The 16,883-nt window shown below is 40.4% G+C and overlaps 1 pseudogene; it reads right to left on the reverse strand.

The window, feature by feature from the left end:
* Positions 1 to 1,983: 1,983 nt before the first annotated feature.
* LOC113038262 (GTPase IMAP family member 8-like) lies at positions 1,984 to 13,562 on the reverse strand (annotated as a pseudogene).
* Between the last annotated feature and the right edge of the window lie 3,321 nt (positions 13,563 to 16,883).

A 16,883-nucleotide genomic window follows, 5' to 3' on the forward strand; every position in this document is an offset into this window, starting at 1 on the left:
TATTGTAACTGAAAATCATATTTAGGTCAAAACTGTCAGTTGTTTGGGAACTAAATCCGTTGTAAAGAGTGATCTATTTAAGCCCACTGAAATGCTCCAGTGCAGACGATGCAGACACATCAATTTTAGGTAAAAAAAAAAAAAAAAAAACAATAACTACAATAAACAATAAATACAATAACTCATGCACGTTCAAATTCAACGCTGCCGTAATGTTAACAGTTTTATTAAAATGTCCTATGTGACGTCTGTTTTTATATTGTTTATCGACAGTAACGTTATACATATGTATATTGTTTGGATTAACTAGACGAGTAGACAGACATGAATGTTCATCGTATTGAAAATAAGTAAATATTGTTAGCTGATCCTAACTGTCTAGCTAACAAGCTTGTTGGTGCTAAGTTGATGTAATTTTTATAAATAATGTGTGTATATATATATATATATATATATATATATATATATATATATATATATATATATATATATATATATATATATATAAATAAATAATATAGATTACATCTGGTTAGAAAAGAAAGGATGTGATGTTCAGAACATGGTAACTACAGTAATTATCAGTGGGAAGAGATGCACCCCGTTTGGCCAGGGGTGTTTTTAAACCACATACAAGATTTGAGAAGGAAAAAAATCATTATGAATTTTTTTTTATTATTTTTTTCCTTAAAATGTTCTTCCTAACTTCAGGCCTTATTATCATGTCATATATACAGTACAGACCAAAAGTTTGGACACACCTTCTCATTCAAAGTTTTCTTTATTTTCATGACTATGAAAATAGTAGATTCACGCTGAAGGCATCAAAACTATGAATTAACACATGTGGAATTATATATGGAATTATATACATAACAAAAAAGCTTGAAACAACTGAGAATATGTCATATTTTAGGTTCTTCAAAGTAGCCACCTTTTGCTTTGATTACTGCTTTGCACACTCTTGGCATTCTCTTGATGAGCTTCAAGAGGTAGTCACCTGAAATGGTCTTCAACAGTCTTGAAGGCGTTCCCCGAGAGATGCTTAGCACTTGTTGGTCCTTTTGTCTTCTGTCTGCGGTCCAGCTCACCCCTAAACCATCTGGATTGGGTTCAGGTCCGGTGACTGTGGAGGCCAGGTCATCTGGAGCAGCACCCCATCACTCTCCTTCTTGCTCAAATAGCCCTTGATGCCTTCAGTGTGACTCTACAATTTTCATAGTCATGAAAATAAAGAAAACTCTTTGAATGAGAAGGTGTGTCCAAACTTTTGGTCTGTGCTGTAACTTTGATGTTCTGTAAAACAACTAACTTTAAAATACTTTGTTCTTACTGGTGAAAATCAGATGGTCATCTCTGTTTTCTCTCAGGTACATCACAGTGTAAGCTTCACAGTTAACATCACTCTCATCAGTGTAGTCCATATCAACAACAAAAATATATCTTGACTCCATATAGTGGTTATTTTGAAAAAATCCAAGGTATTTTGAGCAGTAGGATTATAAAAAATGTGCTAATATAAAATTTAATTAAGTAGCCTATATAAAATTGCAAACATCTATCTTGCAGTACTTTTTTACTGAAGTACATAAAAAATTGAGTACTTTTGTACTTTCACTTGAGTAAAATTGAAAAAGGAGTACTTTTACTTTTACTGGAGTAATATTTTACTATACGTATCTGTACTTTTACTCAAGTACTTGATTTGTGTACTTCGTCCACCACTGCTAATTAAGGAAAAAACGGGACTAAGTGAAGTTGAAGCGTATTAAAAAAATAAACAAAAAGAATTGCAATGCCAAATAATCTTCAATCCAATGACAAAGAAGAAACTGTGTTATAACAGAAAACTATAATTGATGTAATAATTAAAACATTTAATACAATGCTTGCAAATGTTTTACAAACAACTCAGTCCCTCAATCAAATCTGCATGTGCTTGCAAAAAAAAACAAAACTGATTAGACATTTAGAAACAGCATATTCATATTTTTTACATTTATATTGACAGGAAAGCATTTGAAAAGAAGCAAAACAGGATAATTGTGAAAAGGACCACAGGCAAGGACTCAAACCTGGGTAGCACAACTGTGTCACATGATGTGCTCCACATACAGCTATCAGAAGAATATTTATTTTATTTTTTGTCATTTAGAGTAACTGTGCATTACAGTCTCAAGCCTGCTTTAGCTAATACTGCTGCTCCTACAGTTACTGCTGCTCGTCCTGCTGCTGCTGCTACTGCTCCTGCTCCTCCTGCCACTGCTACGACTCCTGCTACGACTGCTCCTCCTCCTATTACTTCTAGTGCTGTTCTGCCATAACCTTTAGCTCTTTGTTTCAGAGCCTCCCGTTTAATTTCATCCTGGGCTTTTCTATACATCTCGTTAGTGTAGTGCTGTCCTCCATTCTCCTTCACCATCTTCTCAATCTTCTTCAGCAGTTCAGTGACCTGAGAGCGATTCTTCATGTCTTCATTATTGAATAAATGATATCTATCACTATACACTTTAATAAGAGCCTTGAGATCATTATCTTCACTGATAAAATCATCTAATGTTTGTCCCTTCAGCTGATCTCCTCTAGTGAACAGAATGATTGTGTATCGAGTAGCTTCTTCTCCAAAGTTCTCCTGAATCCATTTCACTGTTTTTCTCCTCATTTGTGTATCTCACGTCCAGTCTCATGACCAGCAGAAATACATGAGGACCAGGAGCAGACATGTAGACACACTTCTCTGTTTCAGCTTTCAGTTTTTCTTCAGTCATGGACGTATCAAACATTCCTGGAGTGTCGATCACTGAGATGATTCTGTCCTCCACTGTTGTCAGATGTCGTTGACAATTACTAGTAATAGACTTAGATGACATACCACTCTTAAACACAGAGTCTCCGATGATGGTGTTTCCTGTTGAACTCTTCCCTGATCCAGTTTTACCCAGCAGCACAATCCTGAGATCTGATAGAGAGAGAGGAATTTAAGATGTCATTTACGCTTCAAAAAATGATAAGCACATTTGCCTTTGCTCACTATGAGGCCTCAGAAAAACTCCTCAAGAAGATTTAAAATGACTAAAATAAGACAGAACAAAAAAAGTTAATTAGCATTGTTTTATATAAAATAAGTTAAGTAACATTGTTTTCATAAGTAACATAATTAATGAACATTATTTGCCACCTCAACAACTTTTTTTTCTATTGTAGAACCAGGGTCCCTATCATTTTGAATAACTTGTACATGCTGTGTGAGGTCACTTAATTTTAACAGTTTAATATCTAAAACTGAAAAAGTCATGGAAAATATATACCAATATACCATGGATATGGTACCATGGCCAGGCGTTGGGTGGTTTGCTTACACACTGAGTTTTTGTTTGCTTCCAATTAATGAACACCAAGTCATAGATTATCACTTATATACATATATCATATCATATCATTTACCTTTTTAAGTTGAAATCTCTCAGAATTAAAAGGTACCAAAAATGGGTTAATATTTACCAATGTTTGAACTTTCTCTAGCAATCTCTTGTATCAGTCCTTTCATCTCTTCCTGCATTTCCATCTGTTTCTTGAGATGTTCCTGGTCTGAGAAAGAGAACGTGTCACTTTAATTAGCTGCGACTGTAAATGCATTACTGCTATAGCCGTATATTTCAGACGTCTATTCTTGTGTAGATATCCATACCCTCCTGATGTGAAATAAAATGTTTTTTTGCAAGTGCTTTCTATTCTAAATTAGTATTTAGTCTTTTTAGTCTAAATTAGAAATTAGTCTTTTGAAGTCTTTAAATATTCCAAAGTCAAGTGAACCATTATTCAATGGAACTTTTGATGCACAATGCATTATAACCAATCAGCTGTTGTCGTCTGCATGGAGGCAGACTCAATCTCTGGCTCAATTGTGCAAGCACAGGGACCTCGTGCTCCAGTATCTCAACCTGTTGGGCCTTCGGGTCAACTAGGAAAAGAGCAAACTCTCACTGATACAGAGGATCTCTTTTCTCGGTATAGAGTTGGATTTGGTCGAACAGACAATGCGCCTCACAGAGGAACATGCGCGGTCAGTTCTAGCCTGCTTGAATATGTTCAAGGGCAGGACGGCGGCCCCACTGAAACTTTATCAGAGGCTCCTGGGGCATATGGTGGCCCCAGCAGCACTTACACCGCTCTGCCTGTTACATATGAGACCAGTCCAGCACTGGCTTTATGGCCGAGTCCAGAGGTGGCCATGGAAGCGCGGCACTCTCCGGGTCCAAGTTACACTGGCCTCTTACATTCCTCTGAGAAGAGGTGCCCCTAGAGCAGATCTCCAGGTATGCTGTGGTTTACACGGATGCCTCCACCACTGGGCCATGTACAATGGGCATGCAGTCTCAGAGGTTTGGACGGGACCGCAGCTGCATTGGCACATCAACTGCCTAGAGTTGTTAGCAGTATGCCTTGCACTGAATTGCCTCAAAGGCTGTTTGCGAGGCAACAGACAACACAGTGAACATTGTGTACTTCAACTGACAAGGTGGTCTGTGTTCCCGTCGGATGTCGCAACTTGCCTGCCATCTCCTCCAGTTGCCTCCATCAACCCTCAAAGTCCAGGTTGCCGCTATTGCTGCATACCATGACGCCATACATGGGAAGTCTTTAGGTAAGCATAACCTTGTCATTAGGTTCCTAAGAGGGGCCAGGAAGGTCAATTCTTCCTGGCCCCTGTCTATACCCTCTTGGGACCTGACTCTAGTGCTACATCACTTGCCTTCAGTTGAGCTAAAGTTCTGTCATTGAAAACTCTGCTCCTGCTTGCACTGGCCTCCATCAAGAGGGTAGGGGACCTGCATGCATTTTCAGTTGACAATTTGTGCCTAGAGTTTGAGCCGGTGACTCCCACGTAATCCTGGGGCCCCGGAACAGCTACGTGCCCAAGGTTCCCACCTCACCTTTCAAAGACCAAGAGGTGAACCTGCAAGCACTGCCCGTGATGGAGGCAGGCCCAGCCCTGGATTTGCTCTGTCCCATCCGAGCATTCATATGCTACGTAGAACGGACACAAAGCTTCAGGACGTCAGACCATCTCTTTGTTTTTTATGGAAACAGACAGAATGGGAATGCCATCTCTAAGCAGATGATGGCCCACTGGATTCTGGATGCTATAACACTGGCTTTTCATGGTGGGCCCTGCCCGTTAAAGTTGCGAGCTCAACTTAAAGAGTTAACAGATATGTGTAGAACTGCGGTCTGGGCAACCCCTAACACATTCACTAGGTTCTATAGCCTTCGTGTAGATCCGGCCTCCTCCTGTGTTCTCACCTCAAATGGGAAGTGGCACAGAAAGGCCCCGGTTAGTGTAAGTTTTAATGACCTCAAATTTCTCAATATACACCTAAATAGATGCTATATGTGTATTTGCTTCCGCAGCTTCCCTGTTCCAAGCGAGACGGTAGTGCTTTGACAATGGTGAGCGGAACTACTTGTTACGTGGCCTACACCTAATAGGGGCGCAGACAGCTCGCACAGGGAACTGTAAGGGGCAGCACCCATGGCGCTTTGGTAGGGATCCCAATTAGTTGGTCATCGATATGACGTCAAGAGTGACCAACTGAAAGGGAACATCTCGGTTACATATGGTAACCCTCTTTCCCTGAAGGAGGGAACGAAGACATCATGTCCCATCACCACGGTTGCTGTACCACTGCTGAGCCACCAGGTCACTGGAACGGCTCTTCAACAAAAACCTGCTGTGCTTCTGCTGCTGTGCTGCTGCCTTATACTCACACTGTGATCAGCAGCAGCTGAATGCAATAATTGTATGCCAGTGTGTATTGGCTAGACTAGTTTGCAATCAAAGTAGATTGGTTTATAGAAGCGATATCCCAATTAGTTGGTCACCGGCGTGACGTCTCCGTTCCCTCCTTCAGGGAATGAGAGTTCCCTTTCAGTAGAGAATGACGAATGGGAGCACACCCAAGAGCCCAATCACCTTCGAGTGGTTACAAAACAAGTACGCTGTACACTGAGTACCTTGGTCTGCGGAATTTTCATTGCGAGCTCCGCCCCGCAGTGTGGGTATATAAGGAGCAGCGCGAGCAACTCGCATTCAAGCTTTCACTTTGGAGCCAAGCACATCGCTTGCTGCTTTCACCGGAGTGTTTACAAGTGAGTCAGCTGGTGTTGGTGTGACAGCGAAATTCAGTGGTTCATCTGGGTTTCCTGCAGTTACCTCCCACGTTCCCCTGAGCGCTTCAGCCCCACTGAAAGAGCTTTTTCTCTCACAAAAGAGTAACAGGTTGAATTTGCGTCTTTTTAAAGACATAATTTAGCCCATGTGTTTCTGGGTGCAATCGTATATCTATCCTCATGACCCCCCTCACAAACCCCGCAGCCAGCTAAGTTTCTGTATGAGTTCCTGAACCCTTTCAGGCTTCTGACATCTCATTCGGGGGGCTCAGGAGGAAGACCTTATATCGAGCGCTGCATCACAAGGCCGGCTTGAGTCCTCGGGAGATGAGAATTCGGCTGAGTTGCCTCCCTCAGGAGTGCCAGCGTTGCCAGTTGACAGCTGAGTGCATCGGGCTTGACTGGATTCCTCGAGTGCTCGAGGCTGGATGATTGGTTCCTGGGGGCTGCTCATGCTGATTGCCAGCACCCCCCGTTTAGTATTTTCCAGAAGTGCACCAGGAAGTGACCAGTTTATTGAGGGCACCTTTAACTGCCCGAAACCATTCTTGTGCTTCCTCCGCCATCACTGCCCTCGAGTGGCCAAGGGGTATGCTGGGATTCCCCCAGTGGAGTGTTCTGTTGTGATGCAACTGTGTCTTCAGAGCATCTCCGCATGGCATGGTGGTCCCAAGCTTCCCTCCAAGGCCTGTAAGTTCTCATCCACGCTGTGGCCAAGGGTTACAGAGCTGCGGGTCAGGCCGCTTCTGCTCTGCACGCCATGGCCACCCTTCAAGTCAACCAGGCCAAGCCACTCAAAGAGCTGCACAGGGGCAGTGCTGACCCAGGGGTTTTGCAGGAGGCACGCACTGCTACCGATCTCGCTTTCTGGGCGACGAAGGTTACTTCACGCTCCTTAGGTCATGTGATGTCCACTTTGGTGGTCCAGGAGCACCACCAGGGCTTAATTTGTGCCAGATCAAGCCGGATCCGGAACCTGCGAAATTGGATCCAGCACCTCATTTTGCCGGATCCCCCTCCTCGAGGGGTGGCGTTTCTGTATGGAAGACCGATATGTGTTGTGAAAAATTAACCAAAATTCATATCTCTATTATAATTTGTTATTATTATTTTAAATCAGAGGGTTTTGCAAATATTTAACTAATGATAAGTATTTAAAAGAGCTTATCAGTAAAACTTCATTACGCCATTGGATCCTCAAGCTCAAGTTTACTAAACAACAAGAAAACTAAGCAACAATAAACGTTATATAGCCTTTAAAAGGGCGATGATATTATAAAATGCACTGCACTGCACTTGCCTCAGATGCGGACAAAACACAGATCTCCTCATTCGCCAGCCAAAGACCTTGTTAACTCCATTTGAGCTTGTTTTATATAGCCTAATGTTAATTGCACGTGTCTGATACAAGACAAACACTGATGACACAGTGTTGTTTAATTATAGATTACTCTTTCCTTCCCCCTGTATTTTAGTAGAGTGTGCCATAAAACTGTTTTGTTTGTCAACAACCATCAGACATCATATTGTATGTATTTGGTTGCTTAAACTCAACAAACTAACAGCATGTGGAGCGCCCGAGTACCAAATGGCTTAAAATACTTAAAACTTTTGTGACAATGCAACAATTACCCGATTAGTCAAGTCAAGTGACAGCTCTGTCAGCTGTCCCGATCGAAATGCGAGTGAGGCTTGTATCGCAGCTTGCAGCAGGTCGCTGAAGTGCAGACAAGATGTGCTGATGAGAAGCGCGCTCCGAGAGAGTTTATGGTTTCGAACGACTGATTGAATCTTGTTTGTGTGGATTTATTTTATTATTCAAACCTACAAGCTATGTTGAATAAATGCAGGGATTTACCTCATTATAAACTTGAAACCTGCGAGAATTATTAAAACTACAGAAATGTAGGACCTGATCAAATATCACTATTACACAGAGATTTGAAAAATAAAATTCCACAACTTTTTCAAAAGTTTTTAGGCATGGAAATTGTTGTTTTAAAATCGCATGGCATTGTCATGACCTTACAGACCTTAAATGCAATTGATGCACGCTCTTAAAATCACTTAAACTGGCCCAGCAATGTGATTGCGCGAGTGCTCCGTTACCTCTCCCTCCTGTAATCACATGCTGGATCCGTTATCCTGCTTTGTTCCATGACCTTGCAATTTACAAATTAAGCAGTGAGCGCCACCTATGGCTGACCCTGGAAGACATGAGGGAGTCTGATCTGAATCAACTCCCCGGTCTCCCAGGCTGGCCTCTTCAGTAGGGAATTTTGCATAGCAGTTCTCTGCCACCCAGAAGCAGTCTGAGGCCATCCTGCATTGGCGGCAGAGGTGCAGAGGTGCCGCCTCAGCCTTCTCGCGTCAAAGGGCAGCGCCCTGCGCTCTCCGCCACTCCCGCTCGACCACAGCAGCAGCCTTCACTCCGGTCGCAGCGTCTCTGCACCTAAACCTGCCAAGCGTCAGGCCAAGTGGCGTTCCTGAGACGGTTGACCCGGAGTTGGGGATGTCAGCTCATCACTCGTTTCCCTGGAGGAGGGCCGGGGGAGAACACTTTGTTCACTAAGAGCTGTTTCCTCTACCTCCGGGTCCCAAGGGGCCACGAACGCCACTCTTGTTCTCCTCTCCCCTTGGCAGCTTCCATGCAATGCCAGCTCAAGAATGCCTGGTCTTCTCATTCCCTCTTTGCTACTTGGAGTCAGATGAGTTCTTGCACTCTGCCCCCACTAAGGGACCTGTCTGCTCCACCTCGCTGCCCCACTGTGGGTACACTGTAGTTCCCTTGACCCCGCTGGATCAGTTTCTGGGAGCCTGGCTAGAGCTCCCCAGGCCATCCCGCTGGCTCATCCGAATGATCAGGCTTGGCTATGCGATTCAGTTCGCCTGGCATCCCCTCAAGGTTTCGGGGTGTTCATGTAACAATGGTGGGCAAAGATGCTCCTGGGCGCGCTAGAGCCGGTCCCTCCTGCCGACAAGTCCGGCTGTTACAGCACCTATTTCATAATATCCAAGAATACAGGTGGGTTACAGCCAATCCTGGACTTGCGTGCCTTGAACCGAGCTCTTAAAAAACTTCCATTGAAAATGCTAACGCCCCAGCAGATTTTTTTAATGCATTCGTCCATTGGATTGGTTTGCAGCAATCAACCTGAAGGACGCGTACTTTAATGTCTCCATTCTTCCCCAACACAGACCATTTCTTCAGTTTCTTCAGGCATTGTAGTAAAAAGTACTCCCATTCGGGTTGGCTCTGTCTCCGCTTGACTTTTACGAAAGTCGCAGAGGGAGCCCATGTGTGTATGTCCACAGTAAGTCTCTTCGTAGCATGTGTTTTTCCCTTGGCAAGCACCTTGCCAGCTCTGTCACTGAAACTTCCACCCTAAGGGCTGGGTACCTCAGAGTTCATGTGTATCACCACCTTTGGCTGATAACTGCCTTCGTAAGTCCTCCTACGAGCAGGCAGCCTGTTAGCGTATGTGCGGCTGGAATATGCTACCCAGTGTATTCCGTGTCAGCTATAGGCCCTCACTCGTGCTGGCCTCACAGCAGGGTGCTCTCCCGCACACGCGTCACTGGAAGCCATGTAGCGTTTTGTAAGGGACCCCATTCATCATTCTCTTTCTGACGTAAAGTAGAACATGACTGACTGAGAGGGAACATCTTGGTTACATATGTAATTCTCGTTCCCTGTAGAAGGGAACGGAGATGTTACATACCCTTGCCACATTGCTGTTCCGCTGAACGGCCGGGTCTCTGGGCTTGGCTCCTCAGTGAAGACTTAAATGCGAGTTGGTCGCGCTGCTCGTAATATACCCGCTCTGTGGGGTGGAGCTTGTGATGCAAATACCATAGACCAAGGTACTCGGCGTACCATTGGCTCGTTTTGTAACCACTCTAAGGTAATTGGGCTCTCGGGCAAGATCCCATTCATCAGTCTCTTTCTGACGTAACGTCTCCGTTAGCTCCTTCAGGGAACAAGGGTTACATACATAACTGAGACTTTACCATACGCAACCAAGACGTTTCTCTTTTTCACTAAACATTCATATTTTAAAATTCATTTTAAAAAAAATCTAATCAAATTGTTTTCTGCAATCACCAGACTCTTGTTGTACACATCCCTAAGTATAACTGTGGTGATTTTCAAATCATTTTACAGTAACATTCCTTAATAATTACATGCCAAAATCATGAAATATAGTATATTTTTCACTCTATAGTCCTATTTGAAAATTCATACTTTGTTTTCAGGAATCTTCACCAGACTCTTGTTCTACATGTTCCCAAGTACCACTGTGGTGATTGTAATTTTACTTTACTGTTTCATTCTTTAATAATTGCTTACCAAATCATGAACAATGCAATCTAATGCCTCACTGTAAAGACATTTATAAAATTCAATTCAATTCGTTTTCTGCAAACTCCAACAGATTCTTGTTCTACATTTCCCTAGGTCCCCTGTAGTGATTGTCATTTTACTTTGCTGTATAATTTTTTAATAACTGCTTACCAAAGTCCTGTCCAATGCTATTTACCCCTCTATAAAACAACATGCAAAGCTACCTAAAAAGAATGCACCGAGGGCAAAAACTCTTTAAAAATGTAAAGGATGCTAACACCAAATGTTGATTTAATGTTTTTACACATTAAATTATTTTACACAAGTGCCTAAAACTGTTAACAGTACTGTAGCTTTGCAGGATTTTTTTTTTTTTTTTTTTTTTTTTTTTTTTTTTTTGCATCTTAGAGATGTTGCCACAGTTCTTCTTGATCGAGTCTGTCTCAGGTTGTTCTGTTTTTTCATGTCACTCCAGACAGACTGATGATGATAAGATTAGATCTCTGTGTAAAGCACTCGCTGTTGTCAGACAAAAATCTCAGTGGACTATTACAGTTAATGGCAAAATAAATATTTGCGAATGTATACTGATATTTCCTGCTGACACAATAAATAATTGAATTAATCACAGCAAAATAAATAATTGCTAAAGCTATTTTTAGCTGGTAAAAATTCTAGTGTTGTTATAATTTTGACCACCGTGTTTAAACACACAAACACACATACACACACACACATGTGTACACGTATACATACACACACACACACACACACACACACATACATATATATATACTTTAAGATCTCTGAGTCCAGTGATCTTGAAAAGATGCTGAAAAGGTGTTTATTCTTATATATATATACACTGTATATTGTGGGTACTTCTATTTGCTGTTGTATATATATTTCCACTTGTCCCATAACGCGTTGTGAGAAGCCTTGCTTGTGCAGCTCAACAGTCTTGCCACATTCAGTTCCACATTCATGTTTTAAAACTTAACTTGTACATTAATTTTCATTACTTTTAAAAAATGTAGTAAAATACATTCGCACTGAAAGATATAAAGAAAATCCTTCTGAAATGAGAACAATGCCATAGAACATTTTGGATGGAATACTAGATTGACTTGCTGAATTGTTGAGAAATTCTACCAATCACCCCAATGAAGATATGTACCACAATATACAAATTAGTAATCACTATAATAACAGTAATACCTTTCTGACCGTGATGATCTTGCTGGATAGTGACAATAACATGAGATTAGTGATAATGGAAAAGTACATTAAAATTGACATTTTATAACACATAACAACACTGAAAGTTTTATCTGGTAGACCAGATAAAATATTAAATTGGAAAAGGTTACATAAATGTATATTTAAATTAACATATTAATATTTGTAAACATTCACCAGTCATGACACGTTCATGTTGTATGTCAAGACAGAGACACCGAAACACACAAGGTAGAATGAAAATTACCAAAACCTTCACTAAGCCAAACATAATGTCAAATACACAGTCAACAGCCAAAAATAAATAATTAAAATAGACTGCATAGTGAGAAATAAAGCATTTTTCATGATTTGTGCATGCAATTATTAAATAATGATAAAGTTAAAGGATATGAAAATGACCACAATGGTACTTATGTATGTGTACAGCAAGAGTCTGGTGATAGCAGAAAACAATTTTATTTTATTTTTTATGAATTTTCAAATATGACTATAGAGTGAGAAAGATAAAAATTTTCATGATTTTGGCATGCAGTTATTAAAGAATGAAACAGTGAAATGACATGAAAAAAAGTTTGGTTTTGTCCTTTTTAATATGTTTTCCCCCTCACTTTATTTTGATTTTTTTTTTTTTTCACATAAGCAGGATACACCATACAAAAGCATGTACAGACTGAATGGTAACATTTGCACTTAAAACTATTAAAATGTGACTGAATTCCATCATTCTTTATAATAATAATAATAATAATAAACATGGATTCAATTGATGTATAATAATGTTAACTTTAAGTAGAAAGCAGTTGTACAAAACATAATCCAAATTATGCATTAATTTAGCAGCACTACACATGAAAAAGGAAAAAGTATGCAGCTTGAACCCAAAAATAAATAAATAAAATAAAACATTATTATATTAAAAAAAAAACTGTTAAAAACACATATAGAAGGCCGTGAATATGATTATAAATACGAATATGAATACATATGTCAACCGAAGGAGGATTTAGGCTACTAAAACTCACTAAACATCATACTAATAAAGTGTACTATCTACAGAAAAAAAAAAAAATCAGATGAGCTGTTAGAATATGAATGCTACGCGTTTAATAACACGCCAAGCCTTTTTCTCCCATAAAACCGTTATAAGAAAACATTTAATGTGGCTAGAAGAGTCTCTAAGTGTCCAACTTTCGGAGCTATAGACATTATACAATTAAGTCACTACGAAAAAAAAAACTAATATCGGCCCAAAGGACAGCGTCACCGGAATTCACAAATCATGGAGAATGATTATTTGCATGTCTATGACAGCGCACTGCGTATTTATAGCCAAAAGAAATCTGAATATCAAACCGCAAACTATCTTTACTGCGGTCCAAGACCTTAAAACACCAAACTCACTAAACATCATACTAAAAAGTATACTATTTACAAAATAAATCAGATAAACGTTTCACTTTTTTAAATTGAGTTTAAAGTTCTATAACTTCTGCTTCGTGTTGTTTTTTTATTGTTAGACTCGAAGGCAACGTTAGTCTTCGTCTAGAATAACACTGGAAACTATCTGCGTAGGCCTAGTACTACACACAAAATGTCTTTGTTGGTTTGCATGTAAGTTTAATAAAAGCATATATTTTCACTGACCTGAATGTTGACTTGCAGAATTTCTATTTTTGTCTTCCATACTTTCGCCGCTTGTGTAAATGTTATCTCTCTCTCTCGCTCTCCTTGTGGTGACCGTGCTGTAGACTCTACAGAGAAGTTTGATTTGACTTTCACTTCTAACGAAATGGGTGGAGTGAAAAGACACATCACCAGTCACTGTATGTTGACTCAGTGGGAGTAAATAATATTACCATGTGTGATGAAATATTTGATATCCTATACAAAACATTTGAAGAAGTTCCTTTTTTTTTTTTTTTTTTTGTAATTGTAAGATATTCTGGCCTATGTGACTGACTGCTTTTATGAATAGAGAACACAGAATGAAGTTCCAGAAAAGGGAGATGCTACAGGATTAGATAGTGGGGAAACTGATAATGTGTGTAAAACCCAGACAGTTCATTAAAACTCTAAAATGTAACCTAAAGATCTGCTTAGGATAAATTATCAATGAATGTTAGATCATTTGAAAACAAATATTGAATCCTGGAGAACATTGTCCATGTCAATGGCAAGATGTTAGTACTCCTTTGATTTTTGTACATTTATCAGGCACTCCCTTGTTTTATCCCACTGAGTTTTTTAAGCAACTAGACACAATAATTGTACTATTTTGTGTGGAATTATAAGAATGTGAGAACATCAAAGTAACATTTATGCAAAACTAAAAAATGTTACTACTGGGCAGCTAATCTAAGTTCATTTTCACATGGTGGAGAAAGCAGCCTTCCGAGTCAGATAGAGATCCGTCCTAGTTTCGAATGGAGCAAGCATTTTGCAACAGGACATCTCATTCTGATCTTCTTAATAGTCCTATTAGAACTGGCCCGGCCTTATATGATTATAACTTTATTATAAATAACTCCCCGAAAATATGGAAACAGATTACAGCCTATTTAATGGTTCCTGACATGTACACAGATAATATATGCCAGAATCATGCCTTCTCTCCTGGTTTGCTTGATTCAAGTTTTACACAATGGGAGAAGAACGGCATTCAAAGAATTTTAAATAACCCTATATAGATGGGACATTTGCCTCATTTGATAAAAAAAAAAAAATGTATATCAGTATTTCTACTTTTAAGTTAGAGATTTTGTGGAAGGAAGATGTCAAATAATAATTTGATGACAGAACACAATGTACTTGAATTAATATGTTTAATCCTTTGCATCGGGGATCTGTGTCATGTTTCTATAGTATTCTGTTAAAACATGAAGCCAAAATTAAGCAGGCCTGGGAGTGTGAATTAGGTTTAGAGATCGATTCAGACAGCTGGGAAGAAGAACACACTTACCTGTTCAATTAATGTAAGGTATAATTTAATTCAGTTTAAAACATTGCATAGATTATTCTTATCTAAGGTAAAATTGCACAGCATTTTTCCAGGTTTCTCCATTCTGTAACACACACTATGGTTGTGCCCTAAATTACAGGTATTAGGATGTAATATTACGAATGTTAATATATGTATATTAATATACATGAAAAACCATTTTATAGTCATATTATTCTGTATGACAATTGCCTGAGTTTGAAATGATAGGGTAGAGGTTTTGCAAGTATTCTGTATTGATAATGTATTTGATATATTTAATAACAATTGTGAAAAGTATGGGGAATGACATGTAAAAAAAGGGCACAGATTTCCAGCTTTGTTTCAAAATCGTTTGCATGGCCTGCTGATCAGCCTCCGGTGGTGATCAGAGAAAGGACTTCAACAAATTTAATCTAGATGGCTATTAATGGTAGAACTGGAAACAACATTAACAAATTTCAAAAGTCACACATAATTTAAGTAAATAAAGTAATAGAGTCTTTTTTTTTTTCTTTTTTTTTTTTACATGAGATGTGCATTGCACTGCATTGAATTAATATGGACTTTGAGAGACAGATTTTGCTAGGAGATCTGAATCAGAGGAGAGAATCAAAAAAAGACATTAAAAGAGGTTTACGAAGTAAAGGATTAAAATAAAAAAATCTGCAATCAATAAACAAGTAACTAGTGTTAGTGCATCAGGAAAAAAAAGATTAGATTAAGTAATGTAGTTGAGTGAAAAAACAGTTTGTGTCATAGATTAATTAATCATTTGTTGGGAATAACAGAGCAGAATAACAATAATAGTCTTACTTCACATCTAACAAGTTGGTAGCTGATGTAGTGAATATGCTTTTGCCCACCCAGGGAGGCAAAATAATGTTATGCTGTTGAAAAGAGCTGCACAGGGTTCTCTTTCAGTCTGTCACTCTCAACGTCACATCGTTGATGACTGACGAATTGGGATCTCACCAGAGAGACCAATCCACTTTGAGTGAAAACAAAAAGAGCCAATGCACATTGGCATGCGATTATTGCATCCAGCTGCAGCTGATCACCGTGTGAGTATAAGAGGCAGCAGGTGCACCGCATTTATTTATCTTTTCGCTCCCGGAGCATAGCAATGGTGCTTCACTACTGCTCTCCTCTTCGAGTGATTGCAAGAGAGAGAGTGGGCGTCACGGTGTTGCAGCGGTGAGTTTTTTCTCATAGAAAAAGCTGATCAGCTGATCTCGAGACGGTTCGGAGTTGCTCAGGTAGACCTGTTTGCATCTCCAGAAACCATCTATTGCCAATGGTTCTACTACCTAACGGGACAATGCTTGGTTTGGATGCACTGGCACACAGCTGGCCCCAGCCCTGCGCAAATATGCATCTCCCCTGGTTCCTGGAACTCATGCTCCTCGTGACAGCCCCTCCCTGGCTGATTCTTCGGAGGAAAGATCTGCATTCTCAGAGATGGGGAATCCTTTGGCATATTTTCTTTGGATTTTGATGAATCATGCCTTGAGTTTGGGCCGGCTGATTAAAGTGCAACACTGAGACCCTGTCTCGGCTACATACCCAAGGTTACTACCACTCCATTCAGGGACCAGGTGGTGAACCTGCAAGTGTCCCCTGGAGGAGGCAGACCCAGCCCTAGCTTTGTTCTGTCCTGTACACTCACTGCGACAGCATGTGTATTAAACCTCAGAACAGCTCTTTGTCTGTTATGGTGGACAGCAGAAGGGGAAAGCTGTCTCCAAGCAGAAAGTGGTCCACTGCATAATGGATGCCATCATCTTGGCCAGTGAAGAAAAAGGTGTAACCTGTCTGCTCAGGCTAAGTGCTCACTCCACCAGGGGTGTTGCATCATCCCGGGCGCTGGCTCGTGGGGCCTCGCTAGCAGACATTTGCAGAGCTGCAGGCTTGTGCAACTTCCAAAATGTACGCAAGGTTCTATAGCCTCCGTGTCAAACTGTTTTCCTCCCGTGTTCTCACCTTGAATGGGTAATGGCACTGAGAGGCCCGGTTCAGTGTCGAGAGAGAGAGCGTGCGAGAGCGAGAGAGAGAGAGAGAGAGAGAGAGCGCATGCGAGAGAGACAGAGAGAGGGAGAGAGAAAGAGAGAGCGAGAGAGAAAGAGAGAGCGAGCAAGCGAGCCCCCC

Source organism: Carassius auratus, chromosome 21, assembly GCF_003368295.1.
Source record: "Carassius auratus strain Wakin chromosome 21, ASM336829v1, whole genome shotgun sequence".
NCBI classification, from domain to species: Eukaryota; Metazoa; Chordata; class Actinopteri; order Cypriniformes; family Cyprinidae; genus Carassius; species Carassius auratus.